The 23,708-nt window shown below is 43.9% G+C and overlaps 1 non-coding gene across 1 annotated transcript; it reads right to left on the bottom strand.

Annotated features, from left to right (window-relative positions):
- Positions 1-3,923: 3,923 nt before the first annotated feature.
- On the bottom strand, positions 3,924-4,026 carry LOC140208824 (U6 spliceosomal RNA). The gene has a single exon (XR_011888945.1). It is a non-coding gene; the product is annotated as a U6 spliceosomal RNA (small nuclear RNA).
- Positions 4,027-23,708: the final 19,682 nt, after the last annotated feature.

Genomic DNA, 23,708 nt, shown 5'->3' with positions numbered 1-23,708 from the left:
TGCCAGGTCTCCTTCCCGTACACAACTGAGAAATTCTGTCACATCTAAACCTTTTAAACAGAGGAATTGCCGATGAATATCAGTGAAGTTTAAGTTGCCCGTGACAACAGCCGTGTTAATATAAGCACATGTGCAAAATCTATCTCCCGATCTGTCACTGTCTCTGTGTGTTGTTTTAGATTTGGTGATGGGAGCTCTGTACAGAATACTCTCAAACGAGTGCTTGTTCCCTCCCTACTTCTGAGTTCCACTCACAGTCCATTACTCTCTTTTCCCTTTACTCTCTTTTACCCGACTATGAACATTTTGAAACACCTGAACCTGTAGAAGTACGGAAATCATTCCTTCCCTTGTAATTAAATTGACTTTATTTCTTACATCCTTCACATACATGAGGAATAAAAAAAATCTTTAGGTTACGTTTCTGTCTAAATGTGCAATGTGCCATCCTAGTAATTTATAATAATTTATAATAAATGGAACAGGCAATGGAACATAGAAAAATATTCAAACCAGCTTGAGTTAGTCAGTTTAATGGTCTGGTGCATGAAGCTGTCCCGGAGCCTGTTGGTCCTGGCTTTTATGCTGCGGTAAAGTTTCCCGGATTATTGTCAGATCTCTGCAATAGTTTGGAATTTATTCATTTCAGGATGACCAGGCACATGATTGTTTGAATTTATGACGTACCTGCCAAACCTACTGAATTTTAAACTGCTTTATTCAAAAACTTCGCTGAATTAGAATTGGAGTTGGCGTTATCTACACAGAAGGCCATTTAACGTAAACACATATTTCATTCCATCCTTCAGCTGTTGTCTGAATTTCCTTTGTGTCAGTGTGAAGATACCAGTATTGGTGCACACACTGAGAATTTGAAACATTAATCCAGTTTGCTGCAGTATATATACCGGGGAACTGAAATATCTATCCTGGTAATAGTAATTTTCTACTTGCCATTTCAGGGAATGAGCTATATAGGGCATCCAAAACAATATGAAATTAGCTGAAATTGCAAACAATAAAACCATCGATTTTCTGCGGTTTTCCACATCGGTATCTTTCTGTTTATCGCTGCTCTTCCGAAGCCCTCTGCGGACTCTTTTGCCGCAATTATATGTCTTACTGTTAACCTATTGAAGACAAGAATTAAGCCGATTGGTAGCAATGGTGTTAAAATGCTATCTAGTAATTCGAGTCCTTTCCACACGGGTGAAGCAGTGTATTCATGTGTGAAGGAGCAACGCCACGGGATGTTGTCAATGATGACGTAAGGTTCAAGAGCAAAGTAAAACGGGACACTTTTCCCGCAGCTCACTATAACCACGGTCACCATGATGACCGTTGCTGTTCTCTCAGTGCAGTATCGGTCCCGCAGTTTTTCACAACATATTGCGATGAAACGGTCGAATATGAAACTGACCGTAAACCACACAGAACAGTCTCTCGTCACACCAAATAATACATTTGTCAGAGCGCATACAGGAGTGATCAGCAGGGATCTGGAATAAATGTAGATATTGTTGGTCCGGTCCACTAAAGCGAAAACTATAACCACTATCAGTTCCGTTGTTGCCATTCCAACCAGGTAACGGGTGATGCATTTGGACAGCCCGCACTTTCCCTGAGATAGGATCACGATCGCCGTTAAATTAACTACAAGAAATTTGGAGAGAGAGAAGCAGATTTATTTTATCCCGTTCAGCGGAGCACATTCGCTTCTGACATTGAGGGCGGGACACCAGCTCGGCAGGTGAAATGGAGTATACCTTATTGAACGGGGAGATAGGATCATTCTTTTCTGTCGCTTCTTCTAGTCATTTCGAGTCATTTGAATGACGAAAGTCACAGTAACAGCTGATGACATGTGTCACAATAAAACACGTTGTGCGTATGTTCTTCTGAGCTTGTAAGAGATATCGGGAGCAATGTTCCAGGGACCTTTGGTAATAAAAAGTTACCCGCCCAGAGGAATTTAGCTGCGGTTTAGGGCCGGATTGATGAGCGTTCATGTCCGGATTAGCAGAGAGTGGGCTGTTCATTTTTTGACTGTGACGGGTCTACTGCAGGGATTGGTGTTAGTCCCATTGCTATTTATCATGTATGTTACTGACTCAGATCTCGATGTAGAAAACTGAATCAGAAGAATTACGGACGACCCTAAGGTTGGGGGCGCTGTTCCGGCCAGGAACTCCATCCAAGCTTGCAGCTTGATGTCAACTGGCTTCAAAACTGGCAGATGGCATTTAATACAGACAGTGTGCGACAGTCTGCGTTGTGAGGAACGGTGCAACGGGTTTCGACGCACATATTGAATATGTGGACGTTAGTGTGCAGTATTTAAAAAGAGACAAGGCGATACAGATTGATAACTCCAGGAAAGCGGCGTCACGGGCAAATCGGGTCGTATTGAGCTCGAATCACAGAGGCCTTCACAATCAGATGACTGAGTACACGAATCAGGACGATTTGTTGAAGCTGTACAACACGTTGGTGAGACCGTACATAGAATATCGTGGGCTGTTCTGGCCATCTACTTACAGTTTTGAAATATCAATAAACTTCAAAGAGTGCAGCGATAATTTGAAAGGAAGAGATGGGGAAATGAACAGTGTGAATGCATGCAGATCTTCCCCATCCAGGGTCAATACTATAGAGAGGGTGTGTGGATACTGAAGAGAGAGAGAGAGAGAGAGAGAGTGCATAGGAGATTTACAAGGATGTTGCCTGGATTGGAGGGCGTACCTTAGGAGAACCGGTTGAGTGTGCTTGGCCTTTCCTCCTCGTACTGACGGAGAATGAGAGGTGACTTGACAGAGATGTACAAGATGAAGAGAGGCATTGATCGTGTGAATAGTCAGAGTTTTTTTTGTCCCCTGGTTAACACAAGGGGGATATAGTTTTAAGGTGCTTGGAAACAGGTACAGAGAGGATACCAGAGGTACGTTTTTCACACGGAGAATGGTGAGTGCCTGGAAAGCACTGCCGGCGGCGGTGGTGGAAACGGGTACAATAGGGTCTTTTAAGAGCCCTTTAGACAGGGACATTGAGCTTAGAAAACCAGAGGGCTATGCGCTAGGGAAAGTCTAAGGAGTTTTTAGAGTAGGTTGCATATCGGCACAACATTGTGGACCGGAAGGTCTGTAATATGATGTAGATTTCTATATTCTATGTCATATCCTTTGAGAACATCTACAACTAAAGGTCATAGCTTGGGGAGAAAGTTGAAATATGCAAGAAGTATATGTAATAGAATTTATTCACTCAGAGGGTCTAGCGAGCGTGGAAGGAACTCCAAGCGTAACTGATAGATGCGGATTCAATTGTATCATTTTAGTGGAGGTTGTGTAGGGACGTGTATGAGAGAGGGACGGAGGGTGCAGAAAAATGGAGCGAGGCGGAAGATCACAGAGGGATGGCCTAGATTGAATGAAGAACCTATTTTCTATGGTAATAATCTGCGACTTCATGACTATCTCTGTCCCATTTCTCCATTCAGTGTCTTCTCATTTTCCACTTCGTCACCAATCTAAGTATGTGCAGAATAGAGGGCGTGTTCAAGCTGACCTTTCAATCTCATTTCCTTCTGCTTTTGTAGTACAAACTATTGCGTGCCTATTGTGAAACTGGTACCGAAGAGCGGCCCTCGGCTTATTAGATAACCGAAACTCTCACCACTCTGCTTCCAGTGTGGAACTTGTACCAATGTGTGGCCCTCGGTTGCCGGAGAAAGTCTCACGTCTGTATCTATCTGGGAACTGGTATCGATGTGCGGCCCACATGGGCAGAGGAGGGATGCCACATGCAATAGAACAGCAATGGTATGCGCCAGGAATAACACCAGTCATTGCTGAGGTTGTGAAAAGATGTGCCATCTGTCAGCAAAATACTAAGGCCCCAGGTCCGGCCACAGACGACCATATGCCTATGCCTGAGTTCACTTTTGAGAATTTGCGTGTCATCCTTGCGCAGGGGCCATGCTAATCTTCTCTGTATCGTACCATAGCTGCAAAAAATCGAAACCATCTCATGTGTGGGCTGACTATCTTAGGCAACAGTACAATAGATGGGTTTAATGCTGTCAACCGAGAACTGGCAGAGCTGCCACTGTATGCTCAACAGACTCGCTATGCCGTTGACTATGAACTTGCCGCACAAGGAGGGGTCTGTGCCATAGTAGGAGATAAATCTATCACCCATGTCAGGGACGAGTGGTATAATATTTCCTATGCTATAGGTGAAATACGTGATTACATAGATGGCTTCACGCAGGGGCCAGCGAGCTGGTGGGACTGGCTTACTGGCTGGTTCTCCAGCTGGAGGTTGTGAATCATCCATGGAGTTATGATAATTGTAGTGTTATGTCTTCTCGGGTGCTGTGTATGTGGAGCATTAACGCCGTGTTGTAATCAGTGGATCAAACATATTGTAAATCCTTTAGGCACCCCAGTAGTTCCCCAGATGATGGGATCCATAGCCAGCGAAGAGCATTGGCTGGGGGAGAAAGTGTATCCGAGAAACGACTGTCCCTTCCCTGAAGGATACGAACCCTCTTTTCAGGACGAAGAAGAAAACAACGTACTAGGATGTTGATCTGGAAGATAGATCAACAAGGAGTGATTTGTGGTGGAATTTTCAAGCGTCAAAGGGTTAAAATGGACTAAACCAAATAAATGCCTGAAACCTGTGAAGGCGAGAGTTGGGGGCCGGGGGGGGGGGAGGTGGCGGCGGCGGGCAACGCACCAGTCTGTCCCTGTTTTTGTAATTCTTTATCACACATCAGCATATTTTTGCTAGAGCGGCTTCCTTATCGTGATCAAACGGCAACAGAATGTATTGCGTGTCTGCACTAATGTCAAGTATCAGGACCTGACTGTGAATGTTGTCATTTAATGTTGATTTAAACCCCAAGGCCTGCATCCTACAATTGATTGTGCTGTGCGCATGAGTGCGTGAACAGCTGATAACTAACCGATAACCCCTGCTTGTAGAGCTTACTGATATGTACTCAACTGCATCAATGAAGCTGTACTTGAAGCTGTTTCCGGAACTCTGACACCCCGCTCTTAGGGAAGAGCTTCCCGTGATATCACGAATAAAGATTGGTTGAAGCGATCTCCTCCGTGTCTGAGTGCAGTTCCTAATATTTATCCGACAAGGAAGAAACTCTATTCCCCTCAGTCTCAGCATTATCGGCAATACACTTCTCAACCTGCATTTTGGGAGTCCGAATATAACTCTTGACTATTGCTCTCACTATTTCATGTGCCGTACGGTTAACATCATTACTATCTTTTCTCTATTCTTTTTATAGCTGTCTTTTCTTCAATATTTTACCTATATATTTATTGATCCGTATATTCGTCTATAGATTTGCTAAATATGCCTGCAGAAAATAAAGGATCTCAGGTTGTATGTTTTATGTACTTTGATAATAAATTTTACTTTGAACTTTCAACATTAATCTATTGTTTTTATTGTGCTTCTGACGACCTTGGGTTCGGAAGCTCCCTGCACAGCGTGAATAAACATTTTAAATCGACCCCGTTGTTCTGAAATTGACTCAACATCCAGCATTTCCCTTCAGTTTAATTTCTGAAGTCTCAGCCGCATCTGCACACATTTTCCTTTATGACATCTACTGTATTTTTTATTGATATAATCCCCTGGATTAACAATGAAATGATAACTTGCTCCGACAGGCTCAACAACTTCCGTACTGAGAATTCTACCCTGATTGTTACACGGTAACGTGGAACTCTCCTCAGTGTGGGGACATCGCTGGTCACGGAAGTACGAAGGATATTAAATGCCTGTGATGAGGCTCTCGATGATTACCCATGGGACGATGTGAGGCAAGGAATTTAAACGAAGCTGGAGCAAAAGGAAGCTTGATTAAAAATTGGGTAGAATTACGGCAGCAAAATGGAGTACAAAGAGACTGATTAAATGAAGCAATCATGTTTTCCATGATGTGGAGACCCGTCTTGAAGAGAAGCTGTCAACCTTAATTAGAAGGCAAGGTATTTGCGAGGAAGGTGGTTGCGAGGAGCGTGTAAATAATGCATTTGAATCAGTTTTAGAATGCTTGTGAAAGAAAAGAGTGAGTGAAAAGAAGCAATTCCGTTTGCAGCGAAGTGGAAGTAAGAGTAAAATGTATGCTGATTTAAACACATTTTGAATGTAATGTCGGAATTATTTTCAGAAAAGGAACGTAACACTGGAGATCAAATGAAGTATCTGCAGCTGATAGGAAAGTTGCTGGACCATCATTCCCATTCACAGAGAAATAATAAACAGGAGCTGGATTTGAAACAGGAGGTTGGTGGTGGACGTAGCGACGCAGCTCCGTATGGTTATGACGATGAAAGTCAGCACATTTCCAAACATCTCCTGCCAGCATACGATCAAAGAACCCAGTACTATTGTCACTACTCCGACTCCCTTCCCCATTTGCGACCAGAAAGAAACTCACAATGGAAGGAAATAGGAACAGGAATCTGAATGAAGAATATAACATGCACTACGGCCTTTGTACTTCAGCATCTGAGAAATATTGATCATGATAATGGGACATTGCTGCCCGCGGATAATCATAGTGAGCTGTTACAGGCAACTGATCACTAGAGAGCCGTGTAATGTCAAGGTGCGGCAGGAGAAAGGAAATTGATTGGACTGTGTTCCTATGCGAGCATATCAAAAGAGCACAACACATCGCAGTTTTATAAAGTCTCAGGTTTACATTTGTAACATTCGACTTTTCCGAAAATACAAGGATAGAGGACCAAGTGAAGAATTAATGAAGCCGTTAAGTTACTTTTGGGTATTAGCAGAAGACACCGCTGAATGTGTTAACCAAATGTAACCATACGAGCAGCAAGCATAAAAACAGAAGAACATAAGAAATAGGAACAGGGGTAGGGCATTTGCCCATTGAGCCTGTTCAACATTTAACAAGGTCATGGCCAAACTGACCATGAACTCATCTCCACCTGGCTGTCTTTTCCCCTTAACCCTTAATTCCACTATTTTGCAAAAATCTATCCGAACTTGTCTTAAATATATTTCCTGGGGTAGTCTGCACTGCTTCATTGGGCAGAGAACTCTGCAGATTCAACACTGTCTGGGAAAACGTTTTCTCCTTATCTCCGTCCAAAATCTACATTGCCGTCACATGAGGCTATGCCCCAAGTTCCAGCCTCTATCTTATCTATGTTATGTGTCAAGTAGGGTGCCGTGCACAATCCTGATATGATGGAAACAGACGTGAGAGTACGGATGAACATCTGGAAGAGAAGCTGTCAACCTTAATGAGAATGCAACACATTTGCGAGGAAGGTGGTTGGGAGGAGCGTGTAAATAATGCATTTGAATCAGTTTTAGAATGCTTGTGAAAGAAAAGAGTGAATGAAAGGAAGCACTTCAGTTTGCAGCGAAGTGGAAGTAAGAGTAAAATGTATGCTAATTTAACACATTTTGAATGTAATGTCGAAATTATTTTCAGAAAAGGAACGTAACACTAGAGATCAAATCGAGTTTCTGCAGCCGATAGGAAATTTGCTGAGCCAACATCCCCATTCACAGCGAAATAATAAACAGGGGCTGGATATGAAACAGGAGGTTGGTGGTGGACGTAGCAACGCAGCTCCGTCCGGTTATGACGATGAAAGTTAACCTGTTTCCAAACATCTCCTGCCAGCATACAATCAAAGAAACCAGTACTATTGTCACTACTCCGACTCCTTTCCCCATTTGCGCCCAGAGAGAAAGTCGCAATGGAAGGAAACAGGGGCAGGAATCTGATGAAGAATGTAACATAACCTACATCCTTTGTACCTCAGCAGCTGAGGAACATTGATCATGATAATGGAACATTGCTGCCCGCGGATAATCATAGTGAGCTGTTACAGGCAACTGATCACTAGAGAGCAGTGTAATGTCAAGGTACGGCAGGAGAAAGGAAATTGATTGGACTGTGTTCCTATGCGAACATATCAAAAGAGCACAACACATCGCAGTTTTATAAAGTCTCAGGTTTACATTTGTAACATTCGACTTTTCCGAAAATACAAGGATAGAGGACCAAGTGAAGAATTAATGAAGCCGTTAAGTTACTTTTGGGTATTAGCTGGATGTGCTAACCAAATGTAAGCATACGAGCAGCAAGCATAAAAGCAGAAGAACATAAGAAATAGGAACAGGGGTAGGGCATTTGGCCCATCGAGCCGGGTTCGCCGTTTAATAAGGTCATGGCATATCTGACCATGGATTCATCTACACCATAGAAACTACAGCACAGAAACAGGCCTTTTGGCCCTTCTTGGCTGTGCCGAACCATTTTCTGCCTAGTCCCACTGACCTGCACACGGACCATATCCCTCCATACACCTCCCATCCATGTATCTGTCCAATTTATTCTTAAATGTTAATAAAGAACCCGCATTTACCACCTCATCTGGCAGCTCATTCCATACTCCCACCACTCTCTGTGTGAAGAAGCCCCCCCCTAATGTTCCCTTTAAACTTTCCCCCCTCACCCTTAACCCATCTCCTCTGTTTTTTTTCTCCCCTTGCCTCAGTGGAATAAGTCTGTTTGCATTCACTCTATCTATACCCATCATAATTTTATATAACCTCTATCAAATCTCCCCTCATTCTTCTACGCTCCAAGGAATAAAATCCTAATCTATTCAACTTTTCTCTGTAACTGAGTTTCTCAAGTCCTGGCAACATCTTTGTAAACCTTCTCTGCACCCTTTCAACCTTATTTATATCCTTCCTGTAATTTGGTGACCAAAACTGAACACAATACTCCAGAATCGGCCTCACCAATGCCTTATACAACCTCATCATAACATTCCACTCTTATACTCAATACTTTGATTAATAAAGGCCAATGTACCAAAAGCTCTCTTTATGACCCTATCTACTTGTGACGCCACTTTTAGGGAATTTTGCATCTGTATTCCCAGATCCCTCTGTTCCACTGCACTCCTCAGTGCCTTACCATTAACCCTAAATATTCTACCTTGGTTTGTCCTTCCAACGTGCAATACCTCACACTTGTCTGTATTAAATTCCATCTGCCATTTTTCAGCCCATTTTTCCAGATGGTCCAAGTCCCTCTGCAGGCTCTGAAGACCTTCCTCACTGTCTACTACACCTCCAATCTTTGTAACATCAGCAAATTTGCTGATCCAATTTACCACATTATGATCCAGATCATTGATATAGATGACAAATAACAATGGACCCAGCACTGATCCCTGTGGCACACCACTAGTCACAGGCCTCCACTCAGAGAAGCAATTCTCTACCACCACTCTTTGGCTTCTTCCATTGAGCCAACGTCTAATCTAATTTACCACCTCTCCATGTATACCTAGCGACTGAATTTTCCTAACTAACTTCCCAAGCGGGACCTTGTCAAAGGCCTTACTGAAGTCCATGTAGACAATATCCACTGCCTTCCCTTCATCCACTTTCCTGGTAACCTCCTCGAAAAACTCCAATAGATTGGTCAAACATGACCTACCACGCACAAAGCCATGTTGACTCTCCCTAATAAGTCCCTGTCTATCCAAATGCTTATAGAGTCTGTCTCTTAGTACTCCCTCCAATAACTTACCTACTACCGACGTTAAACTCACCGGCCTATAATTTCCCGGATTACTTTTCGATCCTTTTTTAAACAACGGAACAACATGAGCCACTCTCGAATCCTCCGGCACCCAACCGTAGACAACGACATTTTAAATATTTCTGCTAGGGCCCCCGCAATTTCAACACTAGTCTCCTGGAAGGTCAGAGGGAACACTCTGTCAGGTCCCGGGGATTTATCCACTTCAATTTTCCTCAAGACAGCAAGCACCTCTTCCTTTTCAATCTGTACAGTTTCCATGATCTCACTACTTGATTCCCTCAATTCCATAGACTTCATGCCAGTTTCCTTAGTAAATACAGACGCAAAAAACCTATTTAAGATCTCCCCCATTTCCTTTGGCTCCGCACATAGCCGAGCACTCTGATCTTCAAGAGGACCAATTTTATCCCTCACAATCCTTTTGCTCTTTATATACCTGTAAAAGTTCTTTGGATTATCCTTCACTTTGACTGCCAAGGCAACCTCATGTCTTCTTTTAGCCCTCCTGATTACTTTCTTAAGTATTTTCTTGCACTTCTTATACTCCTCAAGCACCTGATTTACTCCCTGTTTCCTATACATTTCACACAACTCCCTCTTCCTTTTAATCAGAGTTGCAATATCCCTTGAGAACCGAGGTCCCTTATTCCTATTCAATTTGCCTTTAATCCTGACAGGAACATACAAACTCTGCACTCTCAAAATTTCCCCTTTGAAGGCTTCCCACCTACCAATCACATCTTTGCCAGAGAACAACTTGTCCTAATCCACGCTTTTTAGATCCTTTCTCATTTCTTCAAATTTGGCCTTCCTCCAGTTCAGAACCTCAACCCTAGGACCAGATCTATCCTTGTCCATGATCAAATTGAAACTAATGGTGTTATGATCACTGGAACCAAAGTGCTTCCCTACACAGACTTCCGTCACTTGACCTAACTCGTTTCCTAACAGGAGATCCAATATTGCATGCCCTCTAGTTGGTCCCTCTATATATTGATTTAGAAAACTTTTCTGAACACATTTTACAAACTCTAAACCATCTAGACCCCTAACAGTATGGGAGTCCCAATCAATGTATGGAAAATTAAAATCCCCTACCACTACAACTTTATGTTTCCTGCAGTTGCCTGCTATCTCTCTGCGGATTTGCTTTTCCAAGTCTCGTTGACTATTAGGTGGACTGTAATACAATCCCACTAATGTGGCCATACCTTTCCTGTTTCTCAGCTCCACCCATAAGGACTCAGTAGACAAGCCCTCTAATCTGTCCTGCCTGAGCACTGCTGTAATATTTTCCCTAACAAGCAATGCTACTCCCCCACCTTTCAGTCCTCTGCCTCGATCACGGAACCCTGGATATTAAGCTGCCAGTCTTGCCCCTCCTGTAGCCAAGTTTCACTATTTGTTATAACGTCATAATTCCACGCCCTCAGCTCATCCGTCTTCCCCGCAATACTCCTAGCATTGAAATATATACACCTCAGAAGATTTTTACCACCACTCACAACCTTTTTATCAGCGGATTTGATTGAACTCTTAACATAATTTATTTTCACCCCAGCCACACTGTCAGCTCCGGCACTCTGGTTCCCATCCCCCTGCAAATCTAGTTTAAAGCCTCCCCAATAGTACTAAGAAACCTCCCTGAAAGGATATTGGTCCCCCTGTAGTTCAAGTGTAACCCGTCTCTCTTGTACAGGTCCCACCTGCCCCAGAAGAGGTCCCAATGGTCCTGAAATCTGAAACCCTGCCCGCTACACCAGTTCCTCAGCCACTTGTTCATCCTCCAGAGCATCCTATTCCTACCCTCACTGGCACATAGCACAGGTAGCAATCCTGAGATTACCACCCTTGAGGTCCTGTTTTTCAACTTCCTACCAAGCTCTCTATACTCACTCTCCAGGACCTCCTCACTCTTCCTTGCTATGTCATTGGTACCGATGTGCACCACAACATCTGGCTGGTCACCCTCCCACTTCAGAGTGTCATGCAAGCGATCAGAGACATCCTTGACCCTGGCACCCGGGAGGCATCAAACCATCCTGGATTCTCTGTCACGACCACAGAACCTCCTATCTGCACCTCTAACTATCGAATCCCCTATCACTACCGCTCTCCTCTTTTTCCACCCTCCCTTCTGCACTGCAGAGCCGGACTCAGTGCTAGACATCCGGCTACTGCAGCTTTTCCCAAGTAAGTCATCCCCCCCCCCCGCCAACAGTATCCTTGTTTACTTGTTGTTCAGGGGAATGGCCACAAGGGAACCCTGCTCTGTCTGCCCTTTCATCTTCCCTCGCCTGACAGTGACCCAATTTCCTGTCCTCTGCTTCTTTGGCGTAACTACCTCCCTGTAGCTACTATCTATAATCTCCTCATTCTCCCGAATGATCCGCAGGTCCTCCAGCTCCTGCTCCAGTTCCCTAACGCGGTTTGTTAGGAGCTGCAGCTGGATGCACTTCTTGCAGGTGTCGTTGTCAGGGACACCGGAGGGCTCCCTGACTTCCCACATCCTGCAAGAGGAGCATTCCAAAATCCTGCCTGGCATTCTCTCTACTCTAAACAATCTGAGCAAAAAACTTACCTGAACCTACCCTGGCCACTGCCTGTTCTCGCCGGAGCCTGTTGATCCAAAGCCGTACCACTCTGACTCAGTCCACTCCGACGATGGCCACTGTATATGTGGTCTGTTTTTAAACCTTGGCGCGCTACGTCATGCGCCTGCGCAGTGCGGACCCTTCTCCCCGGTTAGTGTTTTAAAAAAAAACGACTTTTCTACCCGATTTCTTCACTCTCTTCTCAGCTGCTTGCTTCGACATCTTGGACAATGTCTCCCATCCACTACATAATGTACTGGGTGGGCACAGGAGTACATTCAGCCAGAGAATCTTTCCACCGAGATGCAACACAGGAAGTCATTCCTGCCTGTGGCCATCAAACTTTACAACTCCTCCCTTGGAGGGTCAGGCACTCTGAGCCGATAGGCTGGTCCTGGACTTATTTCCTGGCATAATTTACATATTACTATTTAATTATTTATGGTTTTATTACTATTTATTATTTATGGTGCAACTGTAACAAAAAACAATTTCCCCCGGGATCAATAAAGTATGACTATGACTATGACTATGAGTATGACTATGAATGCTGCCGATCGTTAATTGTGGAATCGGAGATATTGGAGAAGACAGCGCCCCACTCGCTACAAGGAGAGCCCGATCACGTGTCCATATCCGTGATCTGATTAGATATATTGCCATGACGTTGATAGCAGTGTGACGTCATTCACTGGCTCTCATTTTGGAAGGGATTCAGTCGGCCATCGCAGATACACCAACAGCTTCGCACTGGGAAGCGGCCGTTCACCTGCTCCGTGTGTGTGAAGAGACTCATTCAGTTAACCCACCGGGTGATGCTCCGGTGAGTTCACAATAAATAGAGGCCACATTTCTGTCCGGAGTGAGTGAAGAGTTTTACTCAATCATCCCAGCTGCTGCAACACCAGCAACTTCACATCAGGGAGGAAGTTCAAATCAGCTGCGTGTCAAATGTTTAACCATCACGGTGACTGAAGGCAGCTGCAGGTTCATGAGGAACTGTTACTGTCAGATTCTCTCTCTCTCCCCAACGGCACAACCGCGATTACTCCGAACTGAACTAAACTGACCCCTAGACTGCAATAGAGCTTGATTGATCCTATTATCCTAGTTCTGTGTACATGTGTGTTTTATCATTGCTGAACTGTTGCATTTATATCCGTGCGATTAGAGCACTGTGTTGCTTATTTCTTTAATAAAACTTTCTTAGTTCCAGTAATCCAGACTCCAACTAAGTGGTCCATTTCTGCTGGTTTGGCAACCCAGTTACGGGGTACGTAACACTAGAAAAAGGGGTCATATTTTAAAGACGAATGGCGACCACGAGAAGGCGGTGTTGAGCATGGAATAAGTAGCCAGAGGAGGTGTGAATGCAGGTTCAATCGCGACAATTAGGAGACACTTGTACATCGATGGGCGGTGTATGAAAGGCTCTGGTCCAAGTGCAGGTCGTTAGGACTAGGCCAGAAATCGGAGAGTCTGTTTATGTGTGTGGTGTTCTCCAACTTTCCATCCTATCCCTAAGAATCCTCTTTACACGTGAAGTGTGACTGAGCAGACTGTATTTTGCAGGATTATCCATTCTCCTTACATAAATAATAGAATACCATTTATCACCGCTTTTCTGGTACCTTGTTTGTGGCTCGAGAAGACACAGATATTATTGGTCAAATCCCCAGTTACCTGATCTACTGTCTCTCTCAATAATCTGCAGCATACCCCTGCTGGCCCTGGGAAATTATCCACAGGAATACACTTTAAGAGACTAAACACCAGCTCCTTCCTGGTCCTGTAAGTAAACAAATTTAAAAGACACTGTCGCTAAATACAGGAGAGGAAAAGTTTAAACAAAGACTCTTACAGCAGGGAAAAGACCCTTCAGACTCAGTGATTGAGATGCACGTTCTGGCTAATTTCTATGCCAGAGGAGACGGTATAAAGGCAGGCAGATAGGAATATCTTGGTTGGCTCTTGATGTCCGTGGATGGGATGTGCTCAAGGGCCAGTACTGGAAGTGTCTCGTCCGAAAGGTCGACTATATTCATCTCGAAATGTGCTGAAGACGCTGAGGGTGTGACAAAAGGCCGCGAATAGGATGTTGAAGTATAATGGTAACGGGACTCTGTAATGACGGCTGATTGCTGAAGGTGGATTATGAGTTGTACAGCATAGAATACAGAAAAAAATGTTGTGGAAAATAGAAGGGGAGGGATCCAAGTTAGAGCAGAGACATGAGCTGCCAATACTGCAACCGCACGGTGCACGGAGAAACAGAAGAAATTGCGCACGGCACCTGAAGGCACTCAACCCCGGTCTGAATGAGGAGTGAATACCAAATGAACTGGGCCTTCTCAGCGGTTGGGCCAGCGATCGACTGGACATTTCGGAAGGGTGTCCTACCGGGGAGAGGTTTTTGCGATTGTTCAAATGGAGACCACACCCAATCCACCCCGAGAACAGCATTGTGTGCTGTTACAGATGCTCCTGCTCCCGCGACCGCACCAGAACTGGCTGCCAGAGAAACGCAAGGCGATATGTGAAACGGAGGGGTACGGATGAAGGAATGACGAAGGAAGTTGATTGGTGAAAGAGACAGAAGTCCATTGTAGAAAAATATAAGGCGGTGGGGGGCGGTGGTTGGCTGTGAGAGGCAGCAGAGGGAGGCGAAGGGTGGTCAAGGAGAGGGACATTGGAATGTGATGGTGAGGACGAGGAGGAAGTTTGAGGATTCGATGTCCATGTCACCAGGTTGGAGGAATGTAAGGCGTTTTCCTCCAACCTAAGTGTGGCATTATCTCTAGAATGGAGGAGGCCATCGATGGACATATCGGGATGGGAATGGGAATACAATTAACGCGGGTGGCCACTGAAAGATTCCGTTTGTTGTGGCTCACGGAGCATACGTACTCGGCGAAGCGGTCTCCCAAACTATGTTGGGTTTCACCGATATACGAGAGGCCGCACCGGGAGCACCGTACACAGTATATGACCCCAATAGACTGACGGGTGAAGTGTCGGCTCACTTGGAAGGACTGTCAGGGGCCCCGATTGGTATTGAGGGAGGAGGTGTTCATGCAGCTGTAGCACTTGTTCCGCTTGTAAGGACAAGTGCCAGGGTGGAGATCAGTGGGGAGGGACGAATGGACAAGGGAGTCGCGTAGGGAGCGATCCTTGCGGAAAACAGTTTTTACATTTTCTATGCTGTGGCTGTTTATTGGAAGGGGTGGGGGTATCTGGGAAACACTTTGTGCCCAGCTGAGCATTTTTACTAAAGGGAAACCTTTATAAAAGCACAATGTCGGCAAACGTTGTCCACCAAGTGGTCTGTTCAGTGCTGTATATAATATTTTCCGGTCTATGAGACTTTCCCAACATCCACAACTTCAGAAACACCGTGCACCAGCTAATGTGCTACTATGATAAAGAAACTACTGAACGGTTGATCCAATGATGGATCACGTAGCATTGAAGTGCTTCTAATGTGACAGGAAATTTACTCGTTCGTATGCAGAACGTGAAATACTTAGCAACTCTGATTTTGGGATTATTGGGGAGAGTGTTGGTTTCTCTTGATGAATCCTGACATATGGAACTTCCACCTCACTGCTACTGTCTTCCTCGGAGAAAACTGATGCAAAATGTTACAGCGCGTCCGCTGTTTCATTGTTCCCCATTAGTATCTGTCCAGCATCGTTTTCCAGCTGTCCGATATCCACTCTGGTCACTCTCTTTCACTTTATATATCTAAACAAATTCTTAGATTTACTGTTGGCTACCGTTATTTTGTATTCCTTTGAAGCCTTTTTACTGACATTTTAGTTGCCTTCTGTTGACTGTTTAAGAACGTACCAATCATCTAACCCCACTAATTTTTGCTCTTTTACGTGCCTGATATTTGGCTATTAAGTTGGCTTTGTCTTCTATTGTTCAACACAGTTGTGTCAGATTTCTTTTTTAATACTACTTCTCCTTGTGACGCACGTATCTTGTGCCTTCTAAATCCTTTCCGTAATTGCAGCCACTGCTGCTCTGTCGCCATGTCTGCCCGTGTGTTTCCCCCCCGAATAAATTCTGGCCCATTCCTCTCTCATGCCTCCGTAATTTCATTAGAGAAAAGCCGCCCCGCCCCGCCCCGCCCCTTCCTGCCTGTCCCTCGATACAATGTGTATCCTTGACATTTAACTCCTAGCTATAATCTTCTTTCAACTATAATTCAGTAACTGTGCTACAAGTTCTTCTACCATATCCAGTGTACTGCGTGCATTCAATATAACACCGACATTCCTGGATTCAGACACTTCGATTTTTCCCGCTTTGATGTTGCAACTCGTCCTCTTAACTGCAAGTTTGCCCTATCAACGGCCTTTCCTTTCAAGGAGTCTCTCTACACATTGTCTCTGCTTGTAAACCAACGATTGCATCTTCAGCACCATCTCGCATGTTCCTATTCCCGTAACAAATTAACTTAAACCCACCCAAGCAACTCAGGCCAACCTGCCCGCTAAATTCACTTGTAATCCATCCCTCTCGTACCGGTCATACCCTCTCCAGAAACTCCTGCACAGTCTCAACAACTAACTCATTCACATCGTTAATGCCCATGACCAAAAAGGCAACACATCGTCCCTGTGATTGAATACCCGAGGCATAACCTACACTCTTCAGTGATCGTCTGCCCGCTGTTAGTGGTCGCATAACCGGGACCTGTGATATACACCAGCTGCTCATACGACCATTCTCCACCAACTCCCATGGCTGGAAGTCCCCCTGATCGGTCGGCGGAGGGGCGAAACAGAGTAATTGTCTAAGCAGGTAGGCGAACCGTGCTCAAGTGTAAACTGCAGACAAGCGGAGGAAAGGAGGCGCATTCATCTCTTTTATTTGGTCTGCCTGCAGTAAAATAATTCCGAATAATTGTCGGCTGATTAGTGGATAAAGAGCATAAAGTATGAAAAGAGGTGCAGCTTGTATTGAGAGGTGCAGATAATGGAACTCACCGGGGAACCGAAAAATATCGAGTCGACATCACTTTCAGCTTGTTACAGCTGCTTCTTTATTTCTGCTCTCCCATACTGGCAATAACATTGTGAATATAATTATTAAAATATCCTGTATGCACGTAAACATACGTTTAATATATTTAAACGCTTCAACATATTGTAAAGAGTGCTGCAAATAAATGTTGGGGTTTGTACTGTGCCAGCCAGGCAGTGGAAAAAAACAAAGAGAATTATTGCACATCACAAATCAGATTAACTGCAGTCAGAAATAGATGTAGTTCAGTACATGTAGAAATATGGAATGCGTCATATGCTGGTATAAAATGAGAGTACGACATGTTATTACTAAGTATTTTGCAATAATTTGAAATGTTTGCTACAATGGGAGTCAATATTCTACGGAGAAGGACTCTGCAGATGGGGACGGATGTAAAACACAGCCTTGATAAATCTGGCCGAAGTCTCCACTAAACGCGGTCAGATTCATCTCTCCGACCACGTGGAGGGCTACTCCCTGCTTTGGAAATGCAGAACAGCAGGCACGATGCCGACACATTGAGTGTAATGCTGATTGTTGTATTCAATACGCAGAATGGATTGCACTTTCAAAGCACGTCACTGAACACCCTGGTGTTGTCACTGCTTCTCTGGAACTCAGCTCAGCTGACTGGATGATCTCACTGCAGGCCAAGCTGCCGCGTCATTACTACCGTTGACCATGATGATAATGTTGTTGTCTCTGTGGCCTTAACACTGACAGTACTGGTTATGTAACAGCGTGTCCTGGTCATTGTCAGGGCACCCATATTTTAAATTCCTCCACTTTGCGTGGACTCCAAGTTGAGAATTATCAAGTGAGAGCTCCCTGCAGTCAGATGATCGCGATTATATTGATCAAAGGCGTCAATAGATGCTCTACATTACTGCTCCATCTACTGTCCTGCAGGTTCAGCGCTAATCTTAGGTGCAGGATCAGCGCCCAGCCCGAACATCGGCTTTTATCTTAAACGTGCAGCCCATATGTCGTTATTATAGTGCCAATAGATTGCAAATTATTAAACTGCATCTGGCCTGGAATCTATATAGGTAAGCCACCGCACACCTGATTGCCAATTCTATGAAAGAGACACCAACAGAAATAACTTGTGTTATAGCTCGGACGACGGAGCGAAGCGATTGAGCAAAGCAGTAATGCAACTTGGTGGAAAACATGTTGCTAATTTCAGCTTTAGCTTCTGTGCAGTCAATGTTTCAAACTCCGCGTGTGTAGTATAGACTTACGCACAAGATAAGTCATAATCAACATCTTCTTCATTGCATCTGGTGGTGAAATACTCAAAACCGGACAGCTTTCTCACCCGATGAGACGGGAGAGTATTTCGACAATAGAACTGTGTAAAGGGATTGGTAATACAGAAGGATCTGAGGAAAAACTCTTCCAAACATATGTCAGAGGAATCTCAAATGTTCTGAATAAGGTGATTCGTGTTAGAGTGTAAACTCAAAACATTTACAAGTGTAATATTGCACAGTAGATAGAGAAAGTTGTCAGATCTGAAGGAGAAAAATCGTTTGCACTTCTGGAACGTGACGGCTATCAGAGGCATAGTTTATTCCTGAAATGGACCCGAGTAGTAATAAATGGAGCAGCCGCGAATCTTAGAAGCGAATCACAGAGTGTACAAAATCAGAACCGGAATGAGGTTGAATATCACCGGCATATGTCGTGAAATGTGTCGATATGCGTTGCAATACATAATAATAAAATCTGTAAATCACAGTTGGAAGATAATATGTAAAAAAAAACTAAATTTAATTAGTGAAAAAAAGAGGACAACATGTTGTGTGGGAGTATTGTTGGGTTCAATGCCCTTTCAGAATCCTGATTGCTGAGGGAAATATGCTATTCCTTGTTATCATTGCAGATCCAGACACATCTCTGACCAGACTGACAGAGTCACGACTGATCAAATCCACATCCCTGACCACAGTGATAATCTCACTGCATATCCAGTCCCATCACTCTCCGCAAGGATAACTAAGCGGCTTGCTCAATCTCATTATGTTCCACACTAGTAATGTCGCTGCTACTCCAACACCGTCACTGGCAGTGCGAAGCTCTGTCTTTAAACACGTCACTCAGCAGAACTATTCGACTAAAGATGATGTCCAATTATCAGTGATCCCATTGTCACGGGTTACGAAAGGCAAATATGAAAATATTCATAATATATTCGATTGTCAATGGCCGCTCACATGCAGGCAAATATAACAGCTGTTTGAACAAGATACAAAACTGCAGAGTCAGTGGCTCAGGATTGGTATCATTGATGGGAGACCCAGATATATATTTTTTACACTAGAATATCAGTAAACACATGCTGTTGGGGAAGAACGCTCGCTGTGTTTTATCGTTATCATCACATCAGACGTGGTTACACTCCGAGCACAGCAGGGAAAGCGAGTGTTTATTGCACAGGGTTACACATCTGTAAAAAGAATTTTTTGAAATGTGTGATTTATATGCACAAATCTAAATCTGATCACTGCTCAGTTGATTAGCAGATAAAGAACTATGTGCCGCTTGTATTTAGTGGCTGGGCGTAATGGTGCCGACAAAAGAAATCTAAGAATACCTTTACTTCGACACCTGCTGTGCACAACTGTGCTTGCCTGATGTTTTGTGTGACGAAGAAATATGTTTTATTGCAACGTGTACGCTTTTAATCAAAAGCTTACCGCTTTGAACACCATTCTGTCAAATTTATTGCGGTGACCATTGTGAATAAACGTGCCCGTTCTGCTGTTTCTACATTTCTAAGCTTTAAGAGGAGCTCATTGCAAACCACAACAGAGATTAATAACAGTCAAGAAGAGACGTGTTTCACTAGTTCTCGTTCGATCTTTGCAGTCTCACAAATATGCCATGCTATCATTCAGGGAAATGAAAATAACACCAGTTTCCAAAGATTTTCAAATAATATATGAAGGCAGATACTATTAAAGAACAGGAAACATTGCAAGAAGGGACATAAAGAGGAGAAACATAATAAAGTAAACCGAATAACCGATTTAGAGCACTGGTGTCTTTTGTTTTTTGTGTGATTTTCAATGGAGGGTAAATTGTACAAACGTACAGCGTCACCTTTGCTTGCCAATAAATACAAAGTCATTTCATAGAAAGGTGCTGATGCTCCTAGATTTAAGTGTTCTCTGTCACATCGACTCTTTTCACGCAGCAGAATTGCATCAGCTGCCGGAGAGTGGTAATGTATGTATGAATGCGTCCTGGCCTCTTGTATGGGATACGGGAATGGACAGTAAGGACTTTTTTTTTCCTTGCTTCTTTCTGATTTAACAGTATTAAGAATTCGCAGTAAAGTGAGACAGAGTACACATGTTGAAGATTATTAATCTACTACTATATCAGGATGACATGAGAAATACTAATCAGCCACTTGTAAAGGCACAGTAAGACTGTGTGCAATGAATACTTAGCGGCCACTCGGTGATCTGATCCACACTGTGCTGGAGGGAACCCAGTTGCCGACAGTAAATTCCATCATTCTCTGACTCTGTTTCTGACTTTCTCTCCCTCACCTTCTGTCTTCCTCCTCTCCACATGTCTGCCGCTCTTGTCTACTCGCCACTCCCGGCTACGAAGGGAACCCCTTTTCGAGAAAGGCTGATAGTCTTTCTCTCTTATAAAAATTAACACGTCCTAAGCTAATGCGCTGTTTCAGAACCGCTGTTTTGCATTTCTTATTTTACACACACCAAGGAAGAATCACATGTGATTTTTGACTTATTTACCTCATTCCTTAGACGGGATTTTAAAACAAAATACATACATTTGTTTATTATTTAAGAGCCATTTTTTCAACTTAATATTCAGCTAAGTCGACTGAAATATCGAAAAGACCTTGAGACATCCCCAGATCCATGTGTACTCAAACTCGCCGTGAACATCTCCAAATGTCTGTGCACCTTCAAATACGAGTGCGTTCCTGCAAGTACGATTGTTTATCCTGGAGCGAGAATCATTTCGATCTTTTTCACAAGATGGCTGAATCCACATTGAAAATAGCAAGAACAAAGTTCGCTGTTGAAGTGCATTATTTATTAAAGTATCTCTAAACGAAACAACCTTGATATTTGTCATTAACCCAAATCCACCAAGACCCACAAATCGAGATGCACTCACAAGTACGGATGGACACCCATATCGCTGCTCACTGCGAACCTGACAACACCCTCCAGATACACATCAGCTTATCCCAGAGGAGGAATAATTTCAAATAGTCCACTTAGTAGCAACCTCCGTCTTAAAAAAATCAAAGTAACAGCAGAGAAGAACATTAAATGTGTATTTATTAATGAAGTACCTATCAATGAAACAACCTTGAGATTCGTTACAACTCAAAATCGACCGACATGCCCAAATCTGTAAGTACCCTCAGACCGTGTGCACCACCAACCCAGCTGACACCCACGTATGCACATTTGATTTTCAAAGAAGAATCATTTTAAAAAGATGGAATTGCACAGGCAAGTGGGGCTGCACACGGATTTGTGGGAGCCGTTGTATGTGGAGTTGTGACAAACCTCAACATTCCTTTACTTCCGATATTTTATTAATTAAAACACTTTCAATTATGAACTTTGTTCTTACTGTTTTATAAGGTGGAAGCAGATAGGTTGTGATCTGTTTGAAATTATTTTGCTCAAGGATAATTTAATGTGCATGTGGAGATGTCAGCGAGTTTGCGGGTTGCGTGAATTTGGAAGCTGACACAGATTTGGGTTTCCACAAGGATTTTGTGGTGCGTGCTGACTTAGGAATGTGCACAAATTTAGAGGTATGTTGGCAAATATATTTGCACACCGATTTGGGGTGGGGGGTGGGGAGTGAAAAATCTCAAGAATGTTTCATTTATAGAAACTTTAATAATAATTGCTGGGTCTGCCAATTAAGATTAGTTAACTGAAAGGACTGGGCAATCGCAGGTCGGAGGCAGTTCAGAAAAGTCTACACTGCCGGCTGGGTATTCTGATGGTCTAGGAGTTTGCCAGCATTGGACTACCAGGTATCCTTAAAACGAGTTATAATGTCCGAAAGGGATTCGCCTTTTATATGTAGACTTCGGGAAAGCTCGCAAAACTCCCCGTGCTGTCGGGCCGTCATTAAAATGGGTTCCATTACCTTAGCGACCCATGGCTTGTCTTACATCGCCCGCCCGACCTGGTTTCCAGTCACGTTCGGGCGTCTGTCTGGGACTGGGGAACCTACTGTGTGTCCCTCCCCAAGAAGTTCCATATGTAACACTGAGGAGTGCGCGCAAATCCCCGGGCAGGAGCTGGAAAACTTGACAAGTTTGTGTGAGCCAGTTGGTTGTCTTAGCGGGTTAGAAGATTAATTAACGGTATTCTATACCACAGGCGCGACCCAGGGCTTTAGAATTGTGATTTCCCCCACAATTTTCGGGGAAACTCACTGATATCTTCCCCAGTAGAGTTATCTACTGCTTCTCTCCTGTTCCCTTTGATTTTGCTTTCTGACCAGTCTGTTCCCGACTAATAGGTGTTAATTCGGGGAACCATTCTGACCCGGCTCCTCGGCGGAAACAATAGCCGACGCAGAGAGCGCCAGTCCTCGAAATCATGATTCATTTGTTAGAAATAGGTTCTTTCTTGCGTTCAGTTGTAAGTTGTTGGTGTCCCATTTGTTAGAACACCACAACATGTAATCGAGGTCAAATATTTCATTTTTAGCAAGTCGAAAGCACCGCCATAAGTCCAATCCCCTTGACTCCAAGCATATGACTCACTAGAAAATGTGACAGAGTACATGCTATCCCCTGTTCTCAAACAAACCTTATCAGCGGGCGATCCTGCAGGAAACCAGCAAGTTCTTTGCCTTGTACTTTTCGACATTCTACATCGTGGTGTCGTTGGCCGGTAATTTCATTTTAGGATCACTTGGGCGTCGCTCGTGAGGCTCCGTTCTCGCCGGTTTACCTTTAGAGGGGTCCATCAACCTACTAGAACGGTAACCCAACACTTTTCAGAATTAAAGTGTACTTAACAGATGCTGCGAGATTCGCGCACCTCAGTTATACACTTGTAAATCCACTGATTATAACAGTGAACATCTGGGTCCCAAAATGGATCAGTTTTATTTTAAAGCAATTTTAAATTTCATGGTTCCCTGTCCCTTCTCGCAGTTTTCTTCTTTTTCTTACCCGAACGCAGGCACACTGATCACCGGCTGGTGAGGGACACCTTGTCTGGCACAGTCCGAGGGGCCAAATTTCTCGGTCAAGGGTTCACTATATCGCATTTAAAGGGTCCCATCCTCTTCGCCAAATTAGTCAGGCCAAGTCAAATCACGTTCGGACTCAAAGAGTGATATTGTCGGAGAATACAAAACAACACGCGGACTCAGATATTTGAATGTCTTTTATTTCCGTGGCC

Source organism: Mobula birostris, chromosome 13 (assembly GCF_030028105.1).
Source record: "Mobula birostris isolate sMobBir1 chromosome 13, sMobBir1.hap1, whole genome shotgun sequence".
Classification (NCBI taxonomy): domain Eukaryota; kingdom Metazoa; phylum Chordata; class Chondrichthyes; order Myliobatiformes; family Myliobatidae; genus Mobula; species Mobula birostris.
This window is presented reverse-complemented; position numbering and strand designations above follow the sequence as displayed.